The sequence below is a fragment of the Rhinopithecus bieti genome, unplaced genomic scaffold, assembly GCF_001698545.2.
Source record: "Rhinopithecus bieti isolate Rb0 unplaced genomic scaffold, ASM169854v2 scaffold_15436, whole genome shotgun sequence".
Taxonomy (NCBI): domain Eukaryota; kingdom Metazoa; phylum Chordata; class Mammalia; order Primates; family Cercopithecidae; genus Rhinopithecus; species Rhinopithecus bieti.
Genome location: NW_016808313.1, coordinates 1381666 through 1391418, shown reverse-complemented (window position 1 = coordinate 1391418; position 9753 = coordinate 1381666). Strand labels below are relative to the sequence as shown.

The 9753-nt window shown below is 41.7% G+C and overlaps 1 pseudogene; it reads left to right on the top strand.

Moving 5' to 3' along the window:
- The first annotated feature begins 1673 nt into the window (after positions 1–1673).
- On the top strand, positions 1674–2542 carry LOC108538370 (nicotinamide/nicotinic acid mononucleotide adenylyltransferase 1 pseudogene; annotated as a pseudogene).
- Positions 2543–9753: the final 7211 nt, after the last annotated feature.

Sequence of the window (9753 nt, the reverse complement as noted above, 5' to 3'; positions counted from 1 at the left end):
CAAGAAGAAAGTGACTCATTTATATACAAGGAATCCTCCAAAGGCTATCAGCAGATTTCACAGCAGAAACCTGGTAGGCTAGGAGAGCTTGGGATGATATATTTAAAGTGCTGACTAGGGAGTGGGGGAGGAACTTTGTCAACCAAGAATACTATACTCAATGAAACTATCTTTTAGCCATGAAAGAGAGATACTTTTCCAGACCAACAAAAACTGTGGGAGTTCATTACCACTAGACCTCCCTTAAAAAAAAAAGCTAAAGAAAGTTTTTCAACTTGCAACAAAAGGACACTAACAACATACCACACATATGAAAGTACAAAATTCATTGTAACCAAAGGAGGAGAGTCAAGATGGCTGATTAGATGCAGCGAGGAAGAGTATCTCCCACTGAAAAACCAGGCCATCAAGAAGACCAGCTCAGCCCAAGCAGATCTTTAGAAGGTAGGCATTGAGAGTGGGTGAAGGGAAGATGCAGAAATTAGGCTGAAGGGGGAGGATGAGAAATCTCAATGAGGTTTTCAGGCACCAGGACTCATTCCTGGCCTCCAGTGGCTCCTGGGGAAGGGATTAGTTAAATAGGCATGGAGTGGCCTACTCTCACCATGGACCTCCAGAATGCTAGCTGCAGGAGATCCCATGACCCCCACAAACATTTCAGCTAGTAGAGAGAGCTGCCTGTAGAGTTGGCAGGGGCAGGACTCCAACCTTTGTGGAGCCCAGAAACGTTGGCATGGGAATGGCTGCAGTGGAGCATGACCAGGAGTGCCAATCCCCCAAGGCTTGCCACATTCCTCAAGAAGGTTTGGCCTTTGTTGACTTTTGGAGCTGGACAGAGCAGAGCCCTCTTGCCCATAAGACAGAGCCACTCTGATCTGAGTGCCACCCTGTCTGCCAATCTTTCTTGAAGTCCCAGCCTGACTGTGCCCACTTGCCTGCACTGTGCCACTGGCAGTGCAGCCTCAGATGCCCAACCAGGGTGCATTGCAGTGACCACTGTCATAGCTCCTTTGCTGGCAGACCCCACCTATCTGTAGAAGACCTTCTGTAGACTGGACCCTGTCAGTATGCACCCAAGTGAAGCCTCCTCCCACTGCTTTGCCAGCATGCATGGGTGGAATTTACCATCCCACTGCCACCAGTGCACATGCACAAACTGCTCTGCCACTACTCCGGTGAAGTGATTTTGCCAGCACTCCCATTGGAGTGTTGTTGCCAGTGAACCAAGAACACCTCAGCCCCTCTGGCACAGCAGGTATTTAACACTTCACAGGCCACAGAACAAAGCTGTGGGCCTTGTTCCAGCCCCCAGGGTTAGAGCACATGGCTCAGGAGTGCTGAGTTGAGCCTTGTCCCCCTGAAATCATCCAGAAATGAAGCCAGTCTGCTGAACCCAACTGATACCACAGGCAAATTCCAAGGGCATCAAAGAAAATAAAAGCAAAAGGCCCCATCCAAAGAATAGTAACTGTAAAGATTGAGGAAACATTTTCTCCCTTGACTGAGCCTACCGCAGCCTTTCTAAGTTTTTTTCCTAGTGAAGCTGAGAGGGTCTTTAAGGAAAACCCTGCATCTGGACATGCCTTGAGGGAAGGCATCAAATCCAGAAGCATGGAAAAGACAAGGGAGGCATCACAGTTTTCTACTGAAATCAACAACTTCAAGTTCTTACCATGGAAAAATCAGAGAAGACTGAAGTGGTTCTCCTTGCTTGTGATTCTTTTAATCCAATCACCAACATGCACCTCAGGTTGTTTGAGCCGGCCAAAGACTACATGAGTGGAACAGGAAGATAGAGTTGTCAAAGACTTAATCTCTCCTGTTGGCAATACCAGGAGAATGGACTTATTCCTGCCCATCACTAGGTCATCATGTCAAAACTTGCCATCAAGAATGCCAAATGGGTGGAAGTTGATACATGGAAAAGTCTTCAGAAGGAGCAGATAGAGATGTTAAGGTGCTTATACACCATCAGGAGAAACTGGAGGCTAGTAACTGTGATAACCAGCAGAATGTGCATACACTAGAAAGGCCTGGACAAAAGAGGAAGTGTACTGAACAAAAACAGGATTCTAGTTGAAAGAAATCCCTGGAGTCCAAAACAAAAGGTATGACAAAGGTCAAGCTGTTGTGTGGGACAGATTATTGGAGTCCTTTGGTGTTCCCAATTTGTGGAAGGGAGAAGACATCACCCAAATTGTGGCAGACTATGAGTTCACATGTATGCTCAGGCTGGAAATGATGCTCAGAAATTCATCCATGAATCTGGCATGCTGTGAAAACACTGGAGCAATATTCACATAGCGAATGAATGGATCACTAATGATATCTCATCTATAACAATCCGGAGAGCTCTCAGAAGGGGACAGAGCATTTGCTACTTGATATGAGAACTTGTCCAAGAATAAATCAAAAAGCAAAATTTGTAATTATCAAAAAGTATAATCTGTCTTCCGAGGGTGAAGACAGGAATGCTGGTATCGTTCTGGCCCCTTTGCAGAGAAACACTGCAGAAGCTAAGGCATGGGAATCTACAGCATGATGATTTGGACTTCCCTGTTGGGGATTTGAAACAATCTGGGTGTGAGTAACTGGGGAAATAAATTGTGATCCTGTTGCATAAACTAAAGCTTAAAAGTTTAGTAAAGATCAGTGGTAAGTTAGAAATGGTTTTTTTTTTTTTTCTTTTATCAGAAATTGCTAAGATTAATGTTTTCCTTAAGTTCTTTTTTTTTTTAAGAATGTACAAATCTCTTTATCTTTAAAACAAGAGATTTAGCAGCACACTAATACCAGAAGAATTTTCAGTGAAACTAGCTACAAATAAGAAGTTAACAAGTATATCCTAGCTCTACCACATAAAAGAAACAAAGTGTGAAAAGCAAACGTTCACCTAAAATTCTAACTTTGGTTATGAAGGGAATTGACATTTTATCCATGATTGTTGCTGGGTAATCTGCAGCCAGGGTAGACAATGAAGGAATACTTACAGTGGTGATCTTATAAAATGAACCATTGATAAATCACCTTCACTTACTCCAAATAAAGGTTGTGCATATGCATGGCAGAAGCATTGCACCAATAGTTAGTTCTCTGTGGCACACATCAGAATTGCTGACTAAACTTTGGCAAGACCTACCTGCCTGGAGCTCCACCTTTGGAGGTAGGGAGTGAGGTCCAAGCACTCATATGTTTAGAAAGATGCAGGTACCAGCTACTCAGGAGGCTGAGGCAGGAGAATCACTTGAACCTGGGAGGCGGAGGTTGCAGTGAGCCAAGATTGCACCACTGCACTCCAGCCTGGTGACAGAGCAATACTCCATCTCAAAAAAAAAAAAAAAAAAAAAAAAAAAAAGAGAGAGAGAGAAAGATGCAGATATTTCTGATGCCCCTCAGAGATAGAGAGTTACTGCCTTACACTTTATAACCATTTACTTAGTCTTGTTACCGATCATGCTCTAGCCCTGGTCATCCGCCGTCTCTTTATCTTCAGGAACAACTTCAGAGATGACATCATGCTACCTTGAATTGAGAGAACCACAGAGAATGAGGGGTCTCATTCAGGGATTTTATAAGTCTGAATGCACTTAGCCTTTATTGGTAGTTTAATCAAAAGACCTGAGTGAGGCGCAGTGGTGCATGCTCTGTAATCCCATCTGCTTTGGAGGCAGGAACAGGAGAATAGCTTGAGTATAGGAGTTTGAGACCAGCCTGGGAAAAATAGTGAGAACTTGTCTTTAAAAATCCTGGAGTTTCTGAAGAGCCCTGCTATTTCTGTTCCAGCCCACTGTGAATCTGCCATTTGTGAGTTTAAGCAGAAAAAGGGTCTGCTTTCCTATACTTTTTCTCTTCTTTTTTTTTCTATGAAGTTTAACCAAAGTAGGTATTCTCAAATAGTCAGTCACAGTTTTATGTTAAAACACAAGCTTGTTACATGGTTTGCTACTGATTAAAATTTTGTGGAAATTTTACCAATTGGTAAGGAAAAGACCAGTAATAGCTTTTGTAGATTAGTTTTAGGGTTTGTGAAAATAGTCCCATGATAGAAACAGGACTAAAGTTAAATTTCTAATGATAATAGAATAATTTGCGTTTTTGCAATTTCTATTTTATACTTACACCATCCCGGATGAAGGGTTTGTAACTGCTGAAGAAAAAATACTTAGAAATATACAGTTGTATAGTGAGAGCTGAATCTATACTTTAAAAAAGGGAAATGTTAAATAAAGTTAAGTAAACATATGTGTTACAGTTCCCAACTTATTCTTACTAAAGCCATCGGCCAACTCTCAAATAGAGGGAGGGTGCAAAGCCTGACATGTAGCAGGTTTCAGTATCCATCCACCAAGTGAATGAAAGGTTGGAATATCAAATCCTATGGATGAGAGTCATTTTTCTGTTCCTTAGCTTTCTGAAGTTTACAAGTTGAAGCAAGGGGCCAGGCGCAGTGGCTCACACCTGTAATCCCAACACTTTGGGAGGCCGACGCAGGCAGATCACTTGAGGTGAGGAGTTCAAGACCAGCCTCACCAACATAGTAAAATCCCCTCTCTACCAAAAAATGAAAAAAAAAAAAAAATAGCCAGGTGTGGTGGCAGGGGCCTATAGTGCTAGCTACTCAGGAGGCTGAGGCTGGAGTATTGCTTGAACCCGAGAGGCAGAGGTTGCAGTGAGGTTCGATTGTGCCACTGCACTCTAACCTGGGTGATAGTCAGACCTTGTCTCAAAAAAACAAGAAAAAGGAAAAAAAGAGTTGAAGGAACCCTGAAAAATTAGAACAATGAACTTCACAGGGAAATAAATATTAATGACTGATGTGACTTTCTTTGAGGAAGAAGAAAATATGCCATGGTTTATTACCTACCAAACCATTTCCATATTTGCTTTTGTACTGTGAATTTAGAGGAAATGTGTGATGCTGGTGTTTTGTTTCACTTGTTTGTTTGATGCTGGGGGTTTTGTGTATTGTACACTTTATCCTTACATTGTATAATTTGAATGCAACAAACAAACCTGCAGTGAAAGTCCTTCTTTGGCATCTTCATTCAGATGAATGGAGAGCATTTGTGGTAGTGTTTACCTATGTGAACAGCAGAAATTTTAGAGAGAAGTGGGTTCTCTTTGGTGATGAAGGTGTAGAGATTGAGCCATGGGGATAATTTAGGTTAAAGAATGAAGAATGCTTTTTGTTTTTTTTTTTCTTTTTTCCATCTGGAGGGTCTAAACACAGAATAGAAGGAAGCATCCCCCAGGTCAGCATTCAGGGTGGTGAGAGGGCTTTTATCTTCCTTACCCCAGCCTCCTTTTTCACTGTTCTGGAAGTCCAGAAGTTACTATAGTATTAAATAGGCTCCTTTAACATTTATTTCTGGGTGCCACAGGAAGTCCATTCCTCTGCTCTTCTCATGATTTTTACCAAAGGTCTCTTGATATAAAAATTTCACCATGGCATCACCTCAGCTGTGAGGATGTATAAACAGTGTCTACCTCTGATATCTGAACTTAGTTTACCAGTGGTGCTGTTTGAACTTCATAGTGCCAATACTTACTGAGCACTTACTGTGTGCTGGGCATGTGCTACTGAGTGCCTTATATCATAAGGAAACTGAGCAAAATCAGAGGATTGGTGTAAATGGTGAAACTGGGCTTGAATCTAAGCTTTGTCTTGGGAGCCAGTATCCTTAACTTCTCCTTGTGTAAAATATTACTTTCCAAAGAGTGAAGTTTTACCCAAATCATAAAATTTTCATTTACCCTAAGTGTGTGCAAATAAAGCTTTCAACAGAAAAAAAAAAAAATTAAAGGAACATCAGCCCACTGAGAGGAGGAAAAATCAATACAAGAACTCTGGCAATTCAAGCAGCCAGACTCTCTTGTTACCTCCAAATAACTGCACTAGCTCCCTAGAAATGGCTTTTAACCAGGCTAAAATAGCTGAAATGACAGACATGGAATTCAAAATCTGAATGGCAATGAAGATCATCCAGATTCAGGAGAAAGTTGAAACCTAATTCAAAGAATCTAAGGCATACAGTAAAAGGATACAGGAGTGAAAGACAAAATAGCCCTTTAAGAAAGAACCAAGCTGATCTTATGCAGATGAAAAACTCCCTCCAGAATTTTCATAATACAATTAGAAGTATTAAAAGCAGAATAGACGAAGCTAAGGAAAGAATTTCAGAGCTTGAAGACCATTTTGAATCAATTCAGTCAGTCGAAAACAAAAAGAATTAAAAAAATGAACAAAAACTTTGAGAAAGATGGGATTATGTAAAGAAACAAAACGTACAACTCATTGGTATACCTGAAAGAGAGAGAGAGAGAGAGCAAGCAACTTGGAAAACATATTTGAGGATATTGTTAATAAAAATTTCCCCAACCTCACTAGAAAGGTTGACATTCGAATTCAGAGAATTCAGAGAACCTCTGCAAGATATTGTATAAGACAACCATCCCCAAGACACATAGTTATCAGGTTGTCCAAGATCAAAATCAAAGAAAAAAATATTAAAGACTGCTAGACTGAAGGGGAAGGTCACCCAAAATGGGAACACCATCAGGCTAACAACAGACCTTTCAGAAGAAACCCTACAAGCCAAAAGAAATTGAGGACCTATATTCAGCATCCTTAAAGAAAAGAAATTTCAACCAAGAATGTTATACCCAGCCAAACTAAACTTCATAAACAAAGAAGAAATAAAATTCCTTTTAGACAAGCAAATGTTAAGGGAATTTATTACCATCTGAACTGCCTTACAGGAGGTTCTTAAAGGAATGCTAAACATGGAAACAAAAGACTGTTATCAGCAACCACAAAAACACACTAAAGTACAAAGACCATTAACATTGTAAAGCAACTACACAATCAAGTCTATATAACAACCAGCTAAAAACATGAAAACAAGGGAGGTTCCAAGATGACCGAATAGGAACAGCTCCAGTCTGCAGCTCCCAGCGTGAGCGACACAGAAGATGAGTGATTTCTGCATTTCCAACTGAGATACCAGGTTCATCTCGCTGGGGCTTGTCAGAGTATGGGCACAGGCCACAGAGCAGGGCGGGGCATCACCTCACCCAGGAAGTGCAACGGGTCGGGGAATTCCCTTTCCTAGAAAAGGGAAGCCGTGACAGACAGTACCTGGAAAATCGAGACACTCCCACCCAAACGTTGCTCTTTTCCAACGCTCTTAGCAAACAGCACACCAAGAGATTATATCTCGTTCCTGGTTTGGAGGGTCCCATGCCCACAGAGCCTCACTTGCTGCTAGCACAGCAGTCTGAGATCGAACTGCAAGGTGGGAGTGAGGCTGGGGGAGGGGCGTCCGCCATTGATGAGGCTTGAGTAGGTAAACAAAGTGGCCAGGAAGCTCGAACTGGGTAGAGCCCACCACAGCTCAAGGAGGCCTGCCTGCCTCTATAGACTCCACTTCTGGGGGCAGGGCATACCTGAATAAAAGGCAGCAGAAACTTCTGCAGACTTAAATGTCCCTGTCTGACAGCTTTGAAGACAGTAGTGCTTCTCCCAGCACGGAGTTTGAGATCTGAGAACAGACATACTGCCTCCTCAAGTGGGTCCCTGACCCCCAAGTAGCCTAATGGTGAGACACCTCCCAGTAGGGGCTGACTGACACCTTATACAGTTGGGTGCCCCTCTGAGACGAGCTTCTAGAAGAAGGATCATATAGCAACATTTGCCATTCTGCAATATTCTCTCTTCTGCAGGCTCCGCTGGTGATACCCAGGCAAACAGGGTCTGGAGTGGTCCTCCAGCAAACTCCAACAGACCTGTAGCTGAGGGTCCTGACTATCAGAAGGAAAATTAACAAACAGAAAGGACATCGACACCAAAACCCCATCTGTACGTCACCATCATCAAAGACCAAAGGTAGATAAAACCAAAAAGATGGGGAGAAACCAGAGTAGAAAAGCTGAAAATTCTAAGAATCAGAGTGCCTCTTCTCCTCCAAAGGAACGCAGCTCCTCACCAGCAACAGAATAAGCTGGACAGAGAATGACTTTGATAAGTTGAGAGAAGTAGGCTTCAGATGATCGGTAATAACAAACTTCTCTGAGCTAAAGGAGGATGTTCGAACCCATCACAAAGAAGCTAAAAACCTTGAAAAAAGATTAGATGAATGTCTAACTAGAATAAACAGTGTAGAGGAGTCCTTAAATGACCTGATGGAGCTGAAAACCATGCTACAAGAACTACATGATGCATGCACAAGCTTCAGTAGCTGATTTGATCAAGTGAAAGAAAGGGTATCAGTGATTAAAGATCAAACGAATGAAATGAAGCAAGAAGAGAAGTTTAGGAAAAAAAGAGTAGAAAGAAATGAACAAAGCCTCCAAGAATTATGGGACTATGTGAAAAGACCAAATCTATGTCTGATTGGTATACCTGAAAGTCACCGGGAGAATGGAACCAAGTTGGAAAACTCTCTCCAGGATATTATCCAGGAGAACTTCCCCAGCCTAGCAAGGCAGGTCAACATTCAAATTCAGGAAATACAGAGAACACCACAAAGATACCCCTCGAGAGGAGCAACTCCAAGACACATAACTGTCAGATTCACCAAAGTTGAAATCAAGGGAAAAATGTTAAGGCAGCCAGAGAGAAAGGTCGGGTTACCCACAAAGGGAAGCCCATCAGACTAACAGTGGATCTCTCAGCAGAAACTGTACAAGCCAGAAGACAGTGGGGGCCAATATTCAACATTCTTAAAGAAAAGAATTTTCAACCCAGAATTTCATATCCAGCCAAACTAAGCTTCATCAGTGCAGGAGAAAAAAATCCTTTACAGACAAACAAATGCTGAGAGATTTTGTCACTATCAGGCCTGCCTTACAAGAGCTCCTGAAGGAAGCACTAAACATGGAAAGGAACAACCGGTACCAGCCACTGCAAAAACATGCCAAATTGTAAAGACCTTCAATGCTTGGAAGAAACGGCATCAACTATCAAGCAAAATAACTAACACCATAATGACAGGATCAAATTCACACATAACAATATTAACCTTAAATGTAAATGGACTAAATGCTCCAATTAAAAGACACAGACTGGCAAACTGGATAAAGAGTCAAGACCCATCTCACATGCAGAGACATACATAGGCTCAAAATAAAGGGATGGAGGAAGATCTACCAAGCAAATGGAAAACAAAAAAAAAGCAGGGGTTGCAATCCTAGTCTCTGATAAAACAGACTTTAAACCAACAAAGATCAAAAGAGACAAAGAAGGCCATTACATAATGGTCAAGGGATCAATTCAACAGGAAGAGCTAACTATCCTAAATATATATGCACCCAATACAGGAGCACCCAGATTCATAAAACAATTCCTTAGAGACCTACAAAGAGACTTAGACTACCACACAATAATAATGGGAGACTTTATCACCCCACTGTCAATATTAGACAGATCAAGGAGACAGAAAGTTAACAAGGATATCCAGGAACTGAACTCAGCTCTGCACCAAGCAAACTTAATAGACATCTACAGAACTATCCACCCCAAATCAACAGAATATACATTTTTCTCACCACCACATCACACTTATTCCAAAATTGACCACATAGTTGGAAGTAAAACACTCCTCAGCAAATGTAAAAGAACAGAAATTACAAAAAACTTACTCTCAGACCACAGTGCAATCAAACTAGAACTCAGGATTAAGAAACTCTCTTGAAACCACTCAACTACATGGAAACTGAACAACCTACTCCTGAATGACTAATGGGTACATAACA